Consider the following 20,284-nt stretch of genomic DNA (forward strand, 5'->3'; position numbering starts at 1 on the left):
GTACTTGTGTTTTCCTTTACTATATAGTCATCTTTAATAGATCTAGAAGGTTTCTTCATTTGTATGTGTCATTATATGCCGGAGAAAATAATTCAAATGCTTCATTTGAGAATGTGACTCTATTAAGCCTTTGTCAGTATATGTGCAGGTTTCAGCAGCTGGGGCACCCTAGTTCTTGATAAAGGGGACAACTTCTCCAGGGATTGACCAAGTCAATTAGAATTTTCTTGGGGCTTATCTTCACTATGCTACTTATCAAGTCCCTAAAATATTCGAGTGCATCTCCAATTAAAATTGTTGAGACATTGGGAGTTTTATGCTTACTTTTTCCCATGTGTAATTCAGCTTAATTTTTTGTGCATTATTGCTAGGGGGAAAAATAAAACATGATCATAAAATACTTATGTTTATGGTGCCTCCAATTCTTTTTATTTGGAGCACTTTGATAAATGTTATTATGAAGAACACTCGCTCCCGGCCCGATACTACTACCTTTAAAATGGCTAATGAATCATAGAGATGACTTCTTCTCTTCCTCTGGGGATTCATAGTGTTTGGATAACTAATTAATTCTGATCCCAAAATCATGGCGAAAAATTGAAAAAAGTGGAAGCAAATTATTACTTTGACTTTCAATGTGGAATTGGAATTGATTCTAAAAAAATACATGACATGTTTGGATACTCTTTCAAATTATGATGGTTTCTTAAAAACCACAATGTCACCATGGTTTTTCTAAACATCACATGCACCTGATTTGATAATTGATTTTGGTTCACCTGATGGCCACCCCAAACATGCTATCAATCTAATCTAAATGCACCATAACTTGTAAACACTAAAATTCAATAGCCTTAGCCATACCAAAATGTAAAAGTAAACTAAAAAAAAAAGACATTTCTGATGAACTAACTCCTATGGATAAAATTCCGTCGAAAAATAGGATTAAATTCTGTCAGAAAGTTTTGAATTCCAACCGATTTTATCGAAGGAATCAGATCCATTATCCCCAATTAAAAGACCCAAACCCTAGCCCTCTATTTTTTCACTTTGCGATATTCCTCTATGTGCCTCAGTCTTGTGGCCACAACCGTCGTGCCTCCATTGTGCCTTCACTATCTGCCCATGCCGCCAACAGGTAAGCCCATAGCACTCTCACTCCCTCTCTATTGTTGACATTGTTGCTTTCAAAACGTTGCGCGCTTGGATGATTTTATGTCGTGTTTAGTCAATAGTGTGTGATTTGTTGGTTGAAGTCAAACATGAGAGCTCATGCTTGGTGTTGATTGCTTGGTTAGTGATGGTGGTTTAGGTCGTAGTGGTTGGTGGCAGTTTGGTTGGTGATGGTGGCGGTTTGGTTGGTGGTGGTGGTTTGGGTCTCGAGTGGTTGATGATGGTTTGGTTGGTGATGGTGCTAGTGCTTTGGTCTGTCTTGGGTGGTTTGGCTCACAAGTGGTTTCTGGTGCTTTGGTTGATGATGGTGCTGGTGCTTTGGTTGGTTGTGGTGCTGGTGCAAGGTTGGCAAGTAAGGTTTTGGGATAGAAAAGAGAAACAAGAAACTTGTAAAAAAAAATTAGGGAAGATGAATGGTTGGTAGGCATTATTACTCTAATTCTGGAAGATGAATGGTTGGCAGGCAAAGTTTTGGCAGGCCTCGAGGGGAGTTATGGAAGATGAATGGTTTTTTTTTCCCTATTGATAAGATGCTAAATAAATAACAAAATAAAAATTAATTTAGATGTATAAAAGAATAAAACAATACACATTCGCCCCTTTATAGTATTATTGACATTTGATTTTATAATGTATAGTGTTTCATTTATTTTTGTGTTGATGAGGATAGGATTAGAGGAATTGGAAATGTTGCACTTTTCCTTTTCCAAGTTGGCTATTTTATGAGGCGTGGTGTCACTCTCAAATTTAATAACTTAGGGAAATTAGTATCTTCCTCAAATTGTGCACACGTGGCTTCCTTATTGACAATTTGCCTTCAAGAAGCCTTGAGAAAAAGCATCAAGCATGTTTGAGCTGTAAAATGGTAGAATAATAGAATAAGAATTTTAGAATTTACAACTTCATTCTTTGTCCTCCTAGGCCATAACTAAATCTTAGTTTTATATTCTTTTATTTTTGGAACAATAAAATTTTGGAGGAGAGAATGAAATTCTAATCCAACTTAGGAAAAGTTTCATAATTCAAAAAATACTTACAAAAGAGATTATATTTACCTCATTTAAAGAATTAACATCTATTTAACTCTAAAAATCTAGGTGAAGATGTGAAGTTACAACTTATTTCAGGCGTTCCAAAATAAATATCGTATTTGAAAACAAAAATTATTTTAAAATAAGTGCAATATTAACTTATTAATATAAATTTAAATTTTTTCATCTAATATTAATATTAATTTCATTTTTTCTTATGATTTATTAAGGTTAATTTTTTAAAATTATTATTCTTTTTATCTATTTATTATTTTTTTTAGTTTATGTAAATTAATATAACACTTATTTTGAAACTAAAAATTGTTAAAGTGAAATCTTATTTAACGTAACTTGACCTACTTCTTGAATTTATGAATTATATTTTCTAAAACAAAGTGGCAAGAGAAATAACTAATATGATCCAAAGAACCTTGTGTGCTAATATGATCTGTACCTGTGTTATTAGGTACTGGTAGATAGTTAAGGCACAAAGTTATAGAATAAGTATAAAATTATTAATTAGTTATTTTATATTTTTAATAAAAAAAATTATTTGTTAGTATTAAATAGAAAGATGGAAATTAGACATCTTCACACTTCACATACATGATGTCATATACTATTAAAAAATATTATCTCAATGTTAAATGGTAGCTAGATAATCAAGGGCACAAAGTTATAGACTCTTGACTTTTTTTAAATCTGTCTTATCTCATTCTTGTCTGAGTTTTCTGTTTATTAAGTGTTCTTCGATTATGTACTGTTGTATGTTGGTTCATTAACAACTATTAGTTAGTTCTCTTTGACTTTATCAACTTAGTGTTTTTTTTTCTGTTTTTTGTTATTCTGTTATAGCATGTAGCAGTTAGTTAGTTTTAAGTTGGTTGGGTTAGTTAGGCTTGAAATAGAAATAGTGCTTCTATTTCTTCTTCTTGCATAGCCTAGATCATGAGAGATTTTATAACCAGAGAAAAACTGCAAATATTGAATAAAAGTGGCTGTTGAGTTCAGTGCAGCTTTTGTTCATTTTTTTGCATTTTGCTTATTCTTGTTCATACAAGAAACTCATTCTTTTGTGAAGTAAAATCTGATCTTAGCACAACAAATTGGTGCAGAGAACGTGGAGCGATTTTGAGTTCGATTCAAGAAATGGGCTCAGCCAAGTATGAAGTTAAAAAATTCACAGGGCAAAATGATTTTGGGCTATGGCGATTGAAGATGAGAGCTCTTCTTGTTCAACAGGGCCTGGTGGAAGCACTTGATGGAGAAGCCAAACTTGAAAAGATTATGGCTGATGGGATAAGAAAGCACTACTGCAGAAGGCACACAGTGCAATTATCCTCAGTCTTGGAGACAAGGTGCTGAGGCAAGTCTCTAAGGAAACAACTGCTGCTGGGGTTTGGCCAATACTTGAAAGTTTGTACATGACCAAATCTTTAGTTAATCGTCTTTACCCAAAGTAGTCTTTGTATTCATTTAAAATGCATGAAGATAGATCAGTAGGAGAACAATTGGATTTGTTTAATAAACTGATTCTAGATCTTGAAAATATCGATGTCACTATTGATGATGAGGATCAAGCTTTGTTATTGTTGTGCTCTTTGCCTAAGAGTTACTCTCATTTCAAAGAGACTTTATTGTTTGGAAGAGATTTTGTTTCTCTTGATGAAGTGAAGGCTGCTCTGAATTCAAAGGAATTGAATGAAAGAAAGGAAAAGAAGTCCTCTACAAGTGGTGAAGGGCTGACAGCAAGAGGCAAGACCTTCAAGAAAGATAGTAAATTTGATAAGAAGAAGCAACAGCCAGAAAATCATAAGAATGGTGAAGGAAACATCTTCAAAATCAGATGTTATCACTGTAAAAAGGAGGGTCATACAAGGAAAGTTTGTCTTGAAAGGCAGAAAAATGGTGGCAGTAACAATAGGAAGAAGGACTCAGGAAATGCTGCAATTGTTCAAGATGATGGCTATGAACCTGCAGAGGCACTGATGGTGTCTGAAAAGAATCCAGAAACTAAATGGATAATGGATTCAGGGTGTTCATGGCATATGACACCAAACAGATCATGGTTTGAACAATTTTTTGATCAAGCAGATGGGTTAGTACTCCTTGGAGATAACAAGCCTTGCAAAATTGAAGGAATTGGGTCTATAAGGTTCAAGTTTCATGATGGGGCTAAAAGAATTCTCACAGAGGTCAGATATGTACCTGAGTTGAAGAGAAATTTAATCTCTCTTGGTGAATTTGATAAAAGAGGGTATGTGTTCAAGTGTGAAAAAGGAATACTGAATGTAGTTAAAGACTCCATGGTTGTCATGAGGGGAATTATGGAGAATGGCCTCTATTCTGTAGATGGTGAAGTTGTAATTGGCTCTGCAGCCACTGCAACCGGAAAAGTTTTATCAAAAATTGAGTTATGGCACATGAGGTTGGGCCATGTAAGTGAGAAGGGGTTGATTGAATTGGCAAAACAGGAGCTGCTATGTGGGGACAGAATGGAAAAATTAAAGTTTTGTGAACATTGTGTCTATGGCAAAGCCTGCAGAGCCAAATTCAATGCTGGACAGTAGAGAACAAAAGGTACCCTTGATTATGTTCATGCTGATCTTTGGGGTCCAACCAAGACTCCCTCTCATTCTGGAGCAAGGTATTTCTTGAGCATTGTGGATGACTACTCAAGGAAGTTGTGGATCTACATTCAGAAAACAAAAGATGAGGCTTTTGATAACTTCAAAAGCTGGAAAACACTTGTGGAAAACCAAACAGGCAGAAAGATCAAGAGGCTCTGTACTGATAATGGTCTTGAGTTCTGTTCTGAACCTTTCAATGATTTCTGTAAAGAGAATGGCATTGCAAGGCACATGACAGTTGCGGGCACCCCTCAACAAAATGGTTTAGCTGAAAGATTCAACAGGACCATTTTGGAGAGAGTGAGATGAATGTTGTAGAGTGCAGGATTACCCAAGATTTTTTGGGCTGAAGCAGCAATGACTGTTGTATATCTCATCAACAAGTGTCCTTCAACAGCTCTGAATTTCAAAACCCCTGGGGAGATTTGGTCTAGCCATCCACCGAGTCTAAAAAAGCTAAAGGTATTTGGCTGTGTTGCCTATGCTCACATCAAGCAAGACAAATTGGAACCTAGAGCTGTCAAGTGCATTTTTCTAGGATATCCTGAAGGAATGAAAGGGTATAAGTTGTGGTGTTTGGAGGTTGGTTTTAATAGGTGTTTAGTGAGTCGTGATGTTGTCTTCAATGAAGCTGAGATGGCCTACAAGACCAAGCCCAACATGGTTCAGTCCAGGACTGATCAGAGTAAGGAAACTGATTCTGAAAAATTAAATTTTGAGGTGGAGACTGAGGATAAACATGTTGAAACACAAGTTGTTAATTGGCCTCTTGATGAAGAAAAATCTAAAGAAGAGGAACAAGAAGAAGCTAACTATGTGCTGGCTCGAGATAGAATCAGAAGGGAAATCAAAAAACCTAAGAGGTATGGATATGTTGATCTAATAGCATTTGCTCTGGTAGCTGCCAGTGAAGTTTTGGAGGAAGATCCAAAAACTGTTAAAGCTGTCTTAGGAGAAAGAAAAATGGCTAAGTGCCACGAATGAAGAGATTAAGTCTCTCCGTGACAACCATACATGGGAATTGATTAAAAAAACACCTGGTTCTAGAGTGGTCAGCTGCAAATGGATCTTCAAGAAAAAGGAAGGCATCCAAGGAGTTGAACCAGATAGATTTAAAGCTAGACTTGTTGCTCGAGGATTCACTCAAAAGGAGGGAATTGATTTCAATGAAGTTTTCTCTCCTGTAGTGAAACACAGGTCAATCAGAATTCTTATGGCTATGGTGGCAGAATTTGATCTTGTGTTAGAACAAATGGATGTGAAGACAACATTTTTGTATGGGAAACTTGATGAGGTGATATTGATGAAACAACCCGAGGGGTTTGAAGTCAAAGGTAAAGAGGATTATGTTTGCAAATTAAACAAATCCTTGTATGGTCTAAAGCAATCCCCTAGGCAGTGGAACAGGAGATTTGATGAATTTATGGCTCACATACAGTTTCATAGAAGTCACTATGATAACTGTGTTTACTTCAAATTTCCTTCTAAAGCTGAGTTTGTGATATTGTTGTTATATGTTGATGATATTTTGATAGCAAGTAACAGCAAGAGTGAGGTTGAAAAAATTGAAATCTGAGCTGAGCTGGGAATTTAAAATGAAGGATTTGGGAGCAGCCAGGAGAATATTGGGAATAGAAATCAAACGGGTCAGAAAAAGGAAATTGTCGTATCTGTCCCAGGAATTATATCTCAGAAAAGTTCTCAAAAGGTTTGGAATGTCAAATTCTAAACCTGTAACTACTCCTATGTCACAACAGTTTAAGCTTAGTACAAGTCAAGCACCTAAGACACATGATGATATAATTTACATGGAAGGTATTCTGTATGCTAATGTTGTAGGGTCACTGATGTATGCTATGGTATGTACTCGCCCTGACATAGCTCATGCAGTGAGCTTAGTAAGTAGGTTCATGGCAAATCCAGGCAAAGCACATTGGCAGGCCCTGAAATGGATACTCAGATATATCAGAGGATCACTTGGAAGAGTTCTGGTTTATGGTGGAGCTAGGAATAGCAGAAGAACAGTTGCTATTGAAGGTTTTGTAGATTCTAATTATGCTGGTTGTTTAGATTCAAGGAAATCCCTCACAGGATTTGTGTTCACTGCTTTTGGCACTGCAATTAGTTGGAAAGCTAGCATTCAAACGGTAGTGGCTTTATCAACCATTGAAGCTGAATATATTGCTCTTATAGAAGCTATGAAAGAATCTTTGTGGCTTGAAGGCATTGCAAAGGAGTTGAAAATACAAAATGAAGTGATCACAGTACACTGTGACAGCCAAAGTGCCATTGATTTATCCAGAAATTATGTGCATCATGAGAGGACAAAGCACATTGATATTAAGTTGCATTTTGTCAGAGAAGTTATTGGTCAAGGATCAGTTATAGTCAAGAAGATTTCCACTGATCACTATCCTTCTAATATGATCACAAATGCTCTTCCAAGTAGCAAGTTTTTCCATTGTTTGGACTTAATTCAACTGAAGGGTGATTAAATCCTGTTTCTGCAGTAGCCACTGGTTTTTTGTTAATGTTTTGTTATTGAACCAAGGTGGAGAATTGTTGTATGTTGGTTCATTAACAACCATTAGTTAGTTCTCTTTGACTTTACCAACTTAGTGTTTTTTTTTCTGTTTTCTGTTATTCTGTTATAACATGTAACAATTAGTTAGTTTTAAGTTGGTTGGGTTAGTAAGGCTTGAAATAGTGCTTCTATTTCTTCTTCTTGCATAGCCTAGATCATGAGAGATTCTGTAACCAGAGAAAAACTGTAGATATTGAATAAAAGTGGCTGCTGAGTCCAGTGCAGTTTTTGTTCATTTTTTTACATTTTGCTTATTCTTGTTCATACAAGAAACACATTCTTTTGTGAAGTAAAATCTGATCTTGGCACAACATGTACCATATATAATAATTCAAGAACGATGATGTTTTTTGGCAGGACAATGACAAAAAGAACATCTTGGTTTCAATCACTTAGGAACACAAAAAATCGGTGGGAAATTTGCGACCAAAAAAATCTGTGGGAAATTTGTGACCAAAAAGATCCGTTTGAAATGAGCCATGGGAAATTTCCGATAGAATTTCTATCGGAAATCATCCATGGGAAATTTTAGATAGAAAATATCAGTCTAAAATTTTCGACGGAAAAATTCCGTCAAAACTTTTCCACGGGTTGTTTCCGACGGACAAAAAATCATCGGTTTTTATTTCCTACGACCATTTTTTCGACAGATTTTTGTCCGTTGGAAACATCCTATTAGCGAAGGATTTATAGTGTTACCGACAGATTTTTGCCGTTGGAAAAACGCTATTTTTTTGTAGTTAACTCATGGCAGACATATTAGAAATCTAGAACAGAAATGCTTTTGACACGAGACATGTCTCATCTCATGATCCCATCAGGCCAACTAGAAGATAGAGAGCTACGTTGAGTTGTTATGAACTAAAAAACAGCTCAGTAGTTTCCTAGCATTTGAGGCCTAGGATCCTCCAAAGAAAAAGGGTGAGAGAATAAACTTGTATTAATTTTCTGCTTGATTTTTATTACATGACTCATTTGTATATATATAAGTACCAAATACTAAAAGTTGTTATCCAATTCTAGCAAATTCTAACAAACAACACTAACAAAATTTGGCAAATAACAAAAAAAGCATAAATGGCAGATAGCGTATGCTCCTTTGGCCAATTAAGCTTTGCTAGCTCAGCACTTCTTGTGTAATTAGTTATATGAAATCCCTCAAATGCTAAGGTTTGATGATTTTCCTTCTGAGCCTCTGGTTTGTGTTTGTCTCCCTTGTATCTGCCTCTAGCATTTCTGTTAGAGTATTATTAGATTGCTGAGTCCATTGTTGCTGCTTTATTCCTTTCATAACCTCCCCTCCATAACATGAGTGCATCCCAGCCCAACTTTCTCTTAATTTGCCACATTTACAGGACCCCACGACAAACCAAACATCCCTTGATCCCATCCTAGGCTTCAATCCTAGTTATTATTCTCTGACTAAAATAAGTTGTTATATGGCCCTTTTCTACCTGCAAGATTGTTGTTTGTCTTCTAATCTTGATTCCAAGCTTTGCCGGAGTTTTGGGACCACGGGTGATTGGCTTGATTATTTACCACACTCATACAGGTTGTTGGGGAACGGGGCGAGGGGTCCATCTAAGGAGATTTTTGTCCTTTAGGAAACTGATATGTGTAATTTTTTGCCAAACGACCCTATGTGTTGTGTATGCATATAAATTATTCCCAACCTTTATTCACAACTATGTGGATCCTAGACCTGAAGTGAAACATTGGGATTTTCCCTTTATTTTTTTGGTTCATAGCAATTTTTGCTTTTCCATGTTGATGTTCTCGTGCCTATGTTTATGTTGCTTGCTAGTACGATTTGCACTAAAATGCTTTTTTGTCAGGGTTGATGGGGGTGGCAACTCCACGTGAAATTGAGCTTGAGATGTGGACGTTGCCATGCCATGGATCACTAAACTAATTTGTTGCATTCCTTTTTCCAAATTATGATTGTGATTGTGCCCTCAGCCCTCCTTAAAGAAGCACTTGGAAATGTAATTACTTCAGTTGATTGCCGCGATAAAAGGACATACAATGTTCTTTTTCAAACTCAAACCATACACCATTATATGGTATTTAGTTAACAACTTAATATGACTTCTTTTCACTACCCATTTGTCATAAACTCATGCTAACAAAGACAAAAGATAATGGTACGACTTCTAAAACAACTTTTCCCCTCTAATGCAATTGCTTATGTGTAGCATCTAAGTTATAGCAACTCACAATAGTTATTTCTAATGCAATTTCTAAGTTATAGCACTTTGGTCTAGATCTATTCACGAAAACAAATCAAAGTAGAAGTTGTGAATATTTTAGAATGAAATGATTCAAATTTTAGAAGTTTTGGTTATGTAAAAAAATATTACATTGCATTCTATTTATATTGCAAAAATTTTAACGGCTAAAAATATATTAATGACTAGTACTGGATACTTTAATTTTAAAATACAAAAAAATAACGTTATAATAATAATTTTTTAAAATTAAATTTATTCTGGGTAGCAATGTTGCTTCAGGAAGCAATTTTTGTCTCCCTAGCAATTGCTCGTACGCACATACAATGGGAGTTGCTCCACAAACATGTTGCTTCCTCAGCTGTCGATAATGATGCTCTCTTGTTAACTTGTGATTTGAATGATCACCATTTTTGGTTAACGCACCTTGCATGACATCATCATGGTTTGCTGGTCAAGATTTGGGGAAATGTGATAAGGAGGAGTGTTAATAATATTTTTTTAAAAAAAAGTTATTAATTGTTAAAGTTTATTAAAAATTATAAAATTATAAATGAGATTTATTGAATCAAAAATGAAATCTGTAATATTTTGTGATTTTTAATAATTTTTAATTAATAATAACGAATATGTTCTTAAAATTTTTCTTTGGTTTATTACTTATCCAAGGTTTTTTGTCCAATGTGAAGATATGTTTGGGAAGTCTCTACTCTATGGCAAGGCCAACAACGCGATGATAGTGGTAATTGTTTGTGTGTAGGCTGTAAAAGTTGTCCTCGGTTTCACAATTCCAGCTGTCTTTTTTTTATTTTGGTTAATTTTTCTTATCAGTTATCACTATTAATCTGTTGCTAAGTCTACAAGTTGCTCCAAACAAGAAAAGAAAGAAAAAGCTGATTAGTTAATTCAGAAAAATCTCTCCTTTAAGTGCGTGTTGGGAACTTTTTTGTTTAACTAATAATCTTTTTAAGAATTTATTTTGATAAGCTGTAAAAGCTTAAACAATTAGTATATATATTCAAAATAAGCTCTCTTTTTTCTCTCTTTCCTTTTCCCCTCAGGAAATAAGCCGTTAAATCTCATTAAACCAACAGGGACGTTTTATTGATATCTAACCAATTGTGGTCTAGAATTCTAGACCATTGCTATTTGTGGTACTCGTTAACTTTAGTCTCGTGCATTAATGAGAACTCAATAAAACCATATATATGATTTGTCTGCGTGGATACCATTTCCCTTCCTTGTCACGAAAAAAAATTATTGTTTGTACCATTTTGGTTTCAAAATGTAGAATTTACCTTCAATATAATCGTTGGCTCGTAGCAAATAATAGCTGTTTCTAGTTTCCAATATTTTTGGGGTCGATTAAACTGTTTTATGGAAAAGACTAGATATTAAGATATATAATAACATTAAAGCGTAGGCATATACCAAATATAGTTATTCTGAATGATAAAAAAATACCTAATGTAGATAATTAACAGTCTCTATGCTATTTTATCTCAAAAAAGAAAAATAAACAGTCTCTATGGTATTTGGATAATGAGTTTTATTTATAGATCAAACCTCTGCCAATTAACATGTTAAAACTAATTTTTTTGTAGGGAAACTGTCAAACTAATTTGAATATATATTATTAAAAGTGCTTTATAATTATGGCAAAATTGACGCCCCTCTGATTTAAATCTATGTCTATAGTATAGGGTATAGAAATATTTGAATTAGTAGATTTTTTAGAAAAGACATTAAATAAAATCACAAATAATCCACCCGATACACACACACACAAAAAAAAAACGCAATAACAATTTCGCACATGGTTTAAAACGATCTATTGAAACACTCTTTTCTTTTCCATTCCTATTACCATATTGCTACGCCAACCGTCTTATTGTTTAAAAATTCACAATTCACTTGAATTCCTTCTTTGAAAAAACGTATGCACATTTTCGGAGAACAGGACATTTGAATATGCGCATATTTGTATTTATATTTTGTTGCAACTTTATAATTTCTTCCGTAACGTTCAACAACTTGTACACAATTTATCAATAAGATAACAGAAAGAAATAAAGAGACAGGATAAAAATTACATACCAAGCATGGCTTCTAAGATCATGTTGAATTTTCACATGACTGTATTATGTAAAACTTGGTTATATATATATATAAACACTATTGATTAAACTAAAATAAACACTATATCAGTTAATTCACGCCTTGGTGGTTTGTATATCTATTTTCTTAATTGTACACAAATTTTAAATGTGGTATTCTCTCGTTACCATACGGTTGATGGGTGGTTACGGATTAACAAACAGAAAACAGACCAAATTATGCAGCGGAAAAGAAACATACCAAATGAAACGAAAACGCATTGCACTTGCCTTGAACCCTTGCCCTACAGCATGAAAGGACTCCCTTTGTCACTAAGCTACTGCAATTTAATTGTTTAATAGGTGCAGTTCATGTGTATTTATAACTTTTGAAGGATAAATCATTTATGCACAAACTGTTTAAAATTGTGTGTCTCTAAGTTATGCTGAACATGCAATATTATATTAAATATGGGTATGCATTGGATTTAATCCTTTAAAGTTTATTACATGTTGAATGGTATACTTGTAATTTTTGTGATTCAATATTGAGCATATTTGTATTATTAAGTATGTTTATGCAAAAAAAAATATTATTTTTGAATGTTAAGTGATTAATATAATTTTATTAAATTAGAGAATAGCCACAACATCTTTAATTGAGTAAAATTATATGCTAAATTTATAATCACATTAGAAATATTAATTGTGATTAATCATATGTAATTTGATGAAATCTACCCACAAGAATTTTGTTATATTTGTATGATTAATTAGGATAAAATATTAAATTATATTTCTTAATTTACCCACAGGAATTACGGAAAAGAACATGATTTAATAGTTTTATCATAAAGTTGCATGATGAATCTAATTGAGTAGGACTTTAGCCCACAGGCAAGTTTTGTGTCACTAGATTCATATATTGAGACATGTGTGTTTGTTTGCAGTTTCACAATCTATGAATATTTCTTGTGACCTTCCCATTTTGAAAGGTGATAATTATAAGGTTTGGAAGGAAAGAGTTCTCCTTCATTTGGGCTGGATGGATATTGACTATGCTATAAGGAAGGATGAGCCACCGACTATTACTGAAACTAGCGAACCTGATGTTGTTGACCTTTATGAAAAGTGGGAGAGATCTAATCGTCTATCCATTATGTTCATAAAAACCAACATATCCGCTAGTATCCGGGGTTCAGTTGACCAGCATGATAAGGTCAGAGATCTGTTGAAAGACATTGATGAACAGTTTACGACCTCTGAGAAGTCGCTTGCTAGCACACTCATTATGCAATTCTCTTCCATTAAGCTTACTGGAACGAGGGGTGTGCGTGAACATATCATGTGCTTAAGGGACATAGTGGCTCAGTTGAAAACCCTAGAAGTTACCATGTCTGAATCCTTCCTGGTACATTTCATTTTGTGCACCCTACCTCAACAATATACACCCTTCAAAATCTCCTACAACACACATAAGGATAAATGGTCTATTAATGAATTGATGACCATGTGTGTTCAAGAAGAGGAGAGATTGATAATGGAAGAGGGTGAGAAGGTAAATTTGACTACTTCTACTTCTGGAAAGGATAGGAAGAAGTTTGTAGGCACCAATAAAGGAAGGATTCCGACTCAACCAACAATTAAAAAGGAGTCAAAGTGTTTCTTCTGTAAAAAGAAAGGACACATGAAGAAGGACTACCCTAAATTTAAAAGTTGGTTTGAGAAGAAAGGTACACCATTCACTTTCGTTTGTTATGAATCTAATATGATTAATGTGAATCATAATACATGGTGGATTGACTCTGGTTCTACAATCCATGTTTCTAATACCTTGCAGGGTATGGAAAGCCTAAGGAAGCCAGTGGGAAGTGAGTAGTGCATCTACTCAGGGAGTAGGATGAGCTTGCATGTAGAGGCCATTGGAACGTGCGTCTTAGTTTTAAGTAGTGGCTTTAAATTACATTTGGAGAAAGTTTTATATGTTCCTAGTTTCTGTAAAAACTTAATTTTTGTTTCTAAACTTGCACCTTTGGGATTTTATTTTAATTTTACAGACTTTGGTTTTAATTTACTAAATAAATATGAAATTATTGGTTGTGGTCAATTGGTTGATGGTCTTTATTCGATTGAATTGAAAAACGACGCTACTTCTATGCACGTTTCTATTGGGTTAAAACGATGTATTATGAATGAAGAATTCTTTATGTTGTGGCACCGGAGATTAGGACATATCTCTATTGAGAGAATCAAGCGATTAGTAAATGAAGGAGTACTTAGTACTTTGGATTTCGCTGATTTTGAGACTTGTGTAGATTGCATTAAGGGTAAGCAAACTAACAAGTCTAAAAAGGGTGCAAAGAGGAGTTCTAATTTATTAGAAATCATACATACAGACATATGTTGTCCAGACATAGATGCAAATAGTCCGAAATACTTCATAACCTTTATAGATGATTATTCACGATATATGTATCTCTACTTACTTCATTCTAAGAATGAAGCTTTAGATGCCTTTAAAGTTTTTGAGGCTGAAGTTGAGAAACAATGTGGAAAACAAATTAAGATCGTGAGATCAGATAGAGGTGGGGAGTATTATGGTAGATACACAGAGGATGGACAAGCACCAGGTTCATTTGTGGAATTTCTTCAAGAACATGGGATTGTTGCCCAATACACTATGCCTGGTTCTCCGGATCAGAATGGTGTCGCAGAACGAAGAAATCGAACCTTATTAGACATGGTGAGAAGCATGAGGAGTAATGTAAAGCTTCCTCAATTTTTATGGATTGATGCTCTTAAGACGACTGCGTATATATCAAACCGAGTTCCAACCAAGGCTATCTCAAAGACACCTTTTGAGTTATTCAAGGGTTGGAAACCAAGTTTGCGACATATACGCGTTTGGGGATGCCCGTCTGAAGTAAGAATTTATAATCCACAAGAGAAGAAACTAGACCCTAAGACTATTACTGGGTATTTCATTGGATAAGCTGAAAGGTCTAAAGGGTATAGGTTCTATTGTCCATCCCACATCACTAGGATTGTGGAATCAAGGAATGCAAAGTTTCTTGAAAATGATTTGATCAGTGGGAGTGATCAATTTCAGAACATTTCTTCTGAAAGGGATCACTATGAAGCTGAACCTTCTGGGACAAGTAATAGGTTGGTAGTCATTCCCACCCCTCAAGTTAAAATGGGTGTTAGACAACCAGTGATTGAAGTTCCACAAGCTGTTGAAAGTGATCATGTAGATCAAGTTGTTTATGAGGAACAACATGATGATATTGAACAAACTGGTGAAGAACCAGTTGAACAAGTTCCTCAGCAAGATGACCAAACAACATTAAGATGATCTACTAGAGTAAAAAAGACAGCAATTCCTAGTGATTATGTAGTGTACCTACAAGAATCAGACTACAACATTAGAGCCGAAAATGATCCTGAGACGTTTTCACAAGCCATGAGTTCTAAGGAATCAAATTTATCGTATAATGCTATGAGGGATGAGATGGATTCTATGGCATCTAACCAAGTTTGAGATCTCGTTGAGTTGCCTGTTGGTGTAAACGCCATCGGATGTAGATGGGTCTTCTAAACAAAGAAAGACTCAGAAGGCAACATTGAGAGACATAAGGCAAGACTTGTTGCTAAAGGATTCACTCAAAGAGAAGGAATCGATTACAGAGAGACCTTTTCCCCTGTATCTAAGAAAGACTCTCTTCGAGTAATTTTGGCATTAGTAGCTCATTTTGATCTTGAGCTGCATCAAATGGATGAAAAAATGGCGTTCCTGAATGGTGATCTAGAAGAAGAGGTTTACATGAAACAAACTGAGGGATTCTTATCTAGTGTTGGTGAGCACTTAGTCTGCAAGCTTAATAAGTCCATCTATGGATTGAAACAAGCCTCCCGCCAATGGCATTTAAAATTTCATGAGGTCATTTATTCATTTAGCTTTGAAGAGAATGTCATGGATCACTGTATATACCAGAAAGTCAGTGGGAGTAAGATTTGTTTCCTTGTATTATACGTAGATGATATTCTGCTTGCGACTAATGATAAGGGTATGCTATATAAGGTGAAACAATTTCTCTCAAAGAACTTTGATATGAAGGATATGGGAGAGGCATCTTATGTCATAGGCATAAAGATCCATAGAGAAAGATCTTGAGGCATTTTAGGCTTGTCTCAAGAAACCTATATTAACAAAGTTTTAGAGAGATTTAATATGAAAGATTGTTCACCAAGTGTAGCTCCCATTGTGAAGGGTGACAAACTTGCTTTGAGTCAATGCCCCAAAAATGATTTTGAGCGGGAACACATTAAAAATATTCCATATGCTTCAGCAGTTGGAAGCCTTATGTATGCTCAGGTTTGCACTAGACCTGACATTGCGTTCGCTGTTGGAGTCTTGGGAAGATATCAAAGTAATCCAGGTATTGACCACTGGAAAGCTGCAAAGAAAGTGATGAGATATCTTCAAGGAACAAAGGATTACATGCTTATGTACAGACAAACTGATTGTCTGGAAGTGATTGGCTACTCCGACTCAGACTTTGCTGGTTACGTTGATTCACGAAGATCAACATCTGGATATATTTTTATGTTAGCCAGTGGAGCTATATCTTGGAGAAGTGCCAAACAAACCTTGACTGCTACTTCCACTATGGAGGCTGAGTTCGTTTCTTGTTTTGAGGCTACCTCGCATGGTGTATGGTTGAAGAGTTTCATGTCTGGCCTTAGAGTTGTGGACTCTATTTCTAGGCCATTAAAGTTGTATTGTGACAACTTTGCTGCAATGTTTATGGCTAAAAAAAACAAAAGTGGAAGTCAAAGTAAGCACATCGACATCAAGTATTTAGCCATAAGAGAACGTGTTAAAGAAAAGAAAGTGGTCATTGAACACGTCAACACTGAGTTGATGATTGCTGATTCTTTAACTAAAGGCATGCCACCAAAGAATTTTAAGGATCATGTAGTACGAATGGGACTTGGTTCCATGATGTAATTTCATTGTACGTACATTTTTTATTTTCAATGAAACTCTTATTCAGTTAGATATTTTCTCATATGGTTTTGTGCACATATTTATTTATTTCGAGAAAAATCATTCGGTTTAGATATAGAATAAACATATGGTTTATTCATTAAGTTGAGAGCTTGTGTTGAGAGACTTGATATATTGTGGTACATGGAAGATACTACTCATCATCAGAGGACCTATCGCCATGACTCATATATTATGTTTCTTGTTACGATTGATGTTGGGTTAAATGGACCAAGTGGGAGAATGTTGGAAGTGCACGTTACGTTCACGTTGCACGTTACGTTCATGTTGCACGTTCTTTTTATATTTTATTATTTTGGAAAATTTAGTTATTTCTGAATCTGGTCCATTTTCTATCCACATTCAACCCATATCTTTGCAAATATATTTGCCACCACCTTTAGTCACAAATCACGTACCCATCCTTTATCTCACGTACTGATAACTTTCTATCTCACGTTCTGATAACAAGTTGAGCTCTGTGATGGACAGACTCTATAAATAGGATGGGGTGCTCTCAGTTTTGTATCACCAAACCTACTTCTCTATTCAGAAAAAAAAAATACATCATCTATTCAGAGTGAGTAAGGGTCTGGAAGAACAAAACTGTCTTTCAGGTTCGTGTGTGTGCCGCTTCGCGTTCAATTTGCAATGGTTGGAGGTACGCTCGTAATATTTTTAATTTCCACTGTTTGATCTGAATATGCCATTTAAATTGATTTGCATGTTTAGATCAGTATATGTATATTTTTACATGACAATGTTGTGATGTGAGATCCATATGTCTTGTTCACTGGTCCAAGTCCAACCAGTAGTAGTAAAAGGAAGCATCCTCTCTCTCTCAATTAACTAATCAAATTTGAAGCACCACACAGTAGAGACACAAAGCAACTCTCTTTCACTATCAGCATCCGGCCTTTCGCTTTTCCTCCCTATCATCTCCTGGAAAAAAAAAATACTAAGTCAAGAAGAAGATCTAATAAGCCAATTCATTCATTTCAACAAGAGCGTGGCATGTGAATTATTAAGGGAGGGGTGACATCTTCGATGGCGGCAAAGTTCGCGTTCTTCCCACCGAACCCGCCGTCGTACAAGGTTGTCACCGACAACATGACTGGGCTGCTGCTCCTGACGTTGTTCCCGCACCGCAAGAACGTGTTCGGCACCCGATGGCAACGTCAACCGTGCTCTACTCCCACGGCAACGCAGCTGATCTTGGCCAGATGTACGAGCTCTTCATCCAACTCAGCATCCACCTCCGCGTTAACCTCATGGGGTGGGTTCTATGTTTTCTTGCAGTTTCGTCCTCCTCCCCTCCCCCCCTTCCATTTTTTTCTTTTCCTCAGAGTCTATGTTCTGCTTCTTCTTTTTTTCTGAGGGCATTTCAGCAAGTTCTGGTTTTTCTAATCGTGATCAATTTAGAATTGTTTGTGAATGTGTGGTTTGTTGATGTAGATTGTAGGATACTTCTTTTTTGCTTTTTTTTTAGGGGGGCGGGGGGCATTTTGACCTAACTGGGTTACTTTTACAAACTTATTCCCAATATAGGTCTCTTCTTAAACTATTTCCAAGCTGGGTTTGTTTTTTACGTAGCCATGCAAGTGTATCGACAACATGAATGACGAAATACGCAAGCTGTTGACACATGGATTGATACCGCCAGTGGAGCTGGCGATTTCAGTGTAGATACCGCTAGTGGAGCTGGTGAGTTTGGTGTGGCCAGTTCTCGCCACTCTCACTGGCGACTTGGCTTTAGGTGCGTGCTTTGACGAGACAGCATGCAGACTATGGTGGCAGGAGGCAGGCTAGCATGCTTCAGAGTAGCAGGTGAACAGGAAGGTCTCGCCAACACTTCTTGCGAGATAAGCTTATATCCGCCAATGGTATTAGCGATATAGGTGTGTATATATAGATGCGTTTTCGGTTTAAAAATTTGTGAGTATTGAGTGTTGAGTATTCAGGGTTTCAGTTTAAAAATTTTCTGAGAAAGCTTTAGCTTGAAAATTTATGAGTATTAAGTGTTAAGTGTTTGTATTTTTAAAGTTCGTCTCTGAATCAATAAGTAATATTTTTCTTCTCTAGTATTGTTTTTATTTATTTAAAGTAATTATTTTGAGTTTCAACTGACATTAATTTTATTTATTTATTTTTCTGTCATTGTTTTATTTTATTTATTTGAAGTTTGAAATAAAATTTGAGTTTTGAGTATTTTTTTGTATAAATTTTTTTAGTTTGATGTTATTAATTTTAACATTAATTATTTATAATAGCAACTAAAATGTGTAGTTTGAAAGTTTTATATTTTGAAAGTTTCATATTCTGCCTTTAAAATTTGTAGTTTCAAAGCGTACAAATTTTTTAAGTTTGTGCATGATATAATTAATTTTTAGTTACAATAAATTTATAATCTGAAGTATGAGTGTAGTATTTTTTTAATTAGATTTGTTTATTTTGAAGTTATTATTTTTAAAAATAATTAATTATAATAGCAACGTTGTTAATGGTTTGATGTGCCTTCAAAATTTGTACTTTAAAAGTGTGCAAGTTTTTTAAATTTCTGACATGATATTTATTTGAAGTAATTAATTTTTTGTTAAAATAAAGTTTTAATTTGAAGTTTCACTAAAGACATCTTTTGTTATTAGATTAATTTAATTTAAATTTATTATTGTTATGATTAATTATTTATTATATTGTTTTTGTAGGTATATGATGAATTCGGTTATAACAATCTTGTATTTCAATGGAAGGGTATATGAAGAGACTGATGGTGTAATCTTTGAAGGCAGTAAAAAATCGATTCAGATTAAACGTGGAATTAGTTTCAATGCTTTGAAAAAAAAATTGGAGATAAGGTAAAGTTACAAAATAATGAAATTATTTCTGTTAACAGTTATAGATTTTTAGTTTCTAGAAAATATGTTGCTTTGCAAATTTGTGATGACGAAGATGTTGAAACCATGCTCGAATGTTTTCAACAACAAAATCAAATTTCAGTTTTGGAATTGTACATAGAAAAGGATGTGGTTGGTGGTTCTATGTTTCATTTTGCAAATTCTCTTACATCATGCAGAAATAATTTATCTAATAATGAGGCGCAACCGCCAACAAATGTGAGCAACTTACATGGTGATGAAGATGATGATGATGATGATGATTATCTTGTGTCTAACTCATACGTTGAAGAGTCTTTAGACGAAGATGATAGTGTTGACGGTATATCTGATACTGACAATGAAGTCACTGACATGATTCAACCAGTAAGAATTGTTCACCCAACAGAAGGTATAATTTATTATATAAAAAAATAGGTGAATACATTTATCATTTGATGTCAATTGTATTTAATGTTAAATAAGCATGATTTGAAAAAAATATTAACTATTAGGTGTACAACTAATTGAAAATCCATTTTGGAATGATGCTTTGCATTATAACAATATCAACTGGAGTCATCCTGATGAGGAAGACATTTGTGGTTTGGAGATGCCA

General features: G+C 34.9%; 1 pseudogene; it reads left to right on the forward strand.

Moving 5' to 3' along the window:
• Positions 1-12,901: 12,901 nt before the first annotated feature.
• The window catches only part of LOC100797442 (alpha/beta hydrolase domain-containing protein 17C-like), a 35,286-nt pseudogene continuing 27,903 nt past the window's right edge, over positions 12,902-20,284 (forward strand).

Source organism: Glycine max, chromosome 19 (assembly GCF_000004515.6).
Source record: "Glycine max cultivar Williams 82 chromosome 19, Glycine_max_v4.0, whole genome shotgun sequence".
NCBI lineage: Eukaryota > Viridiplantae > Streptophyta > Magnoliopsida > Fabales > Fabaceae > Glycine > Glycine max.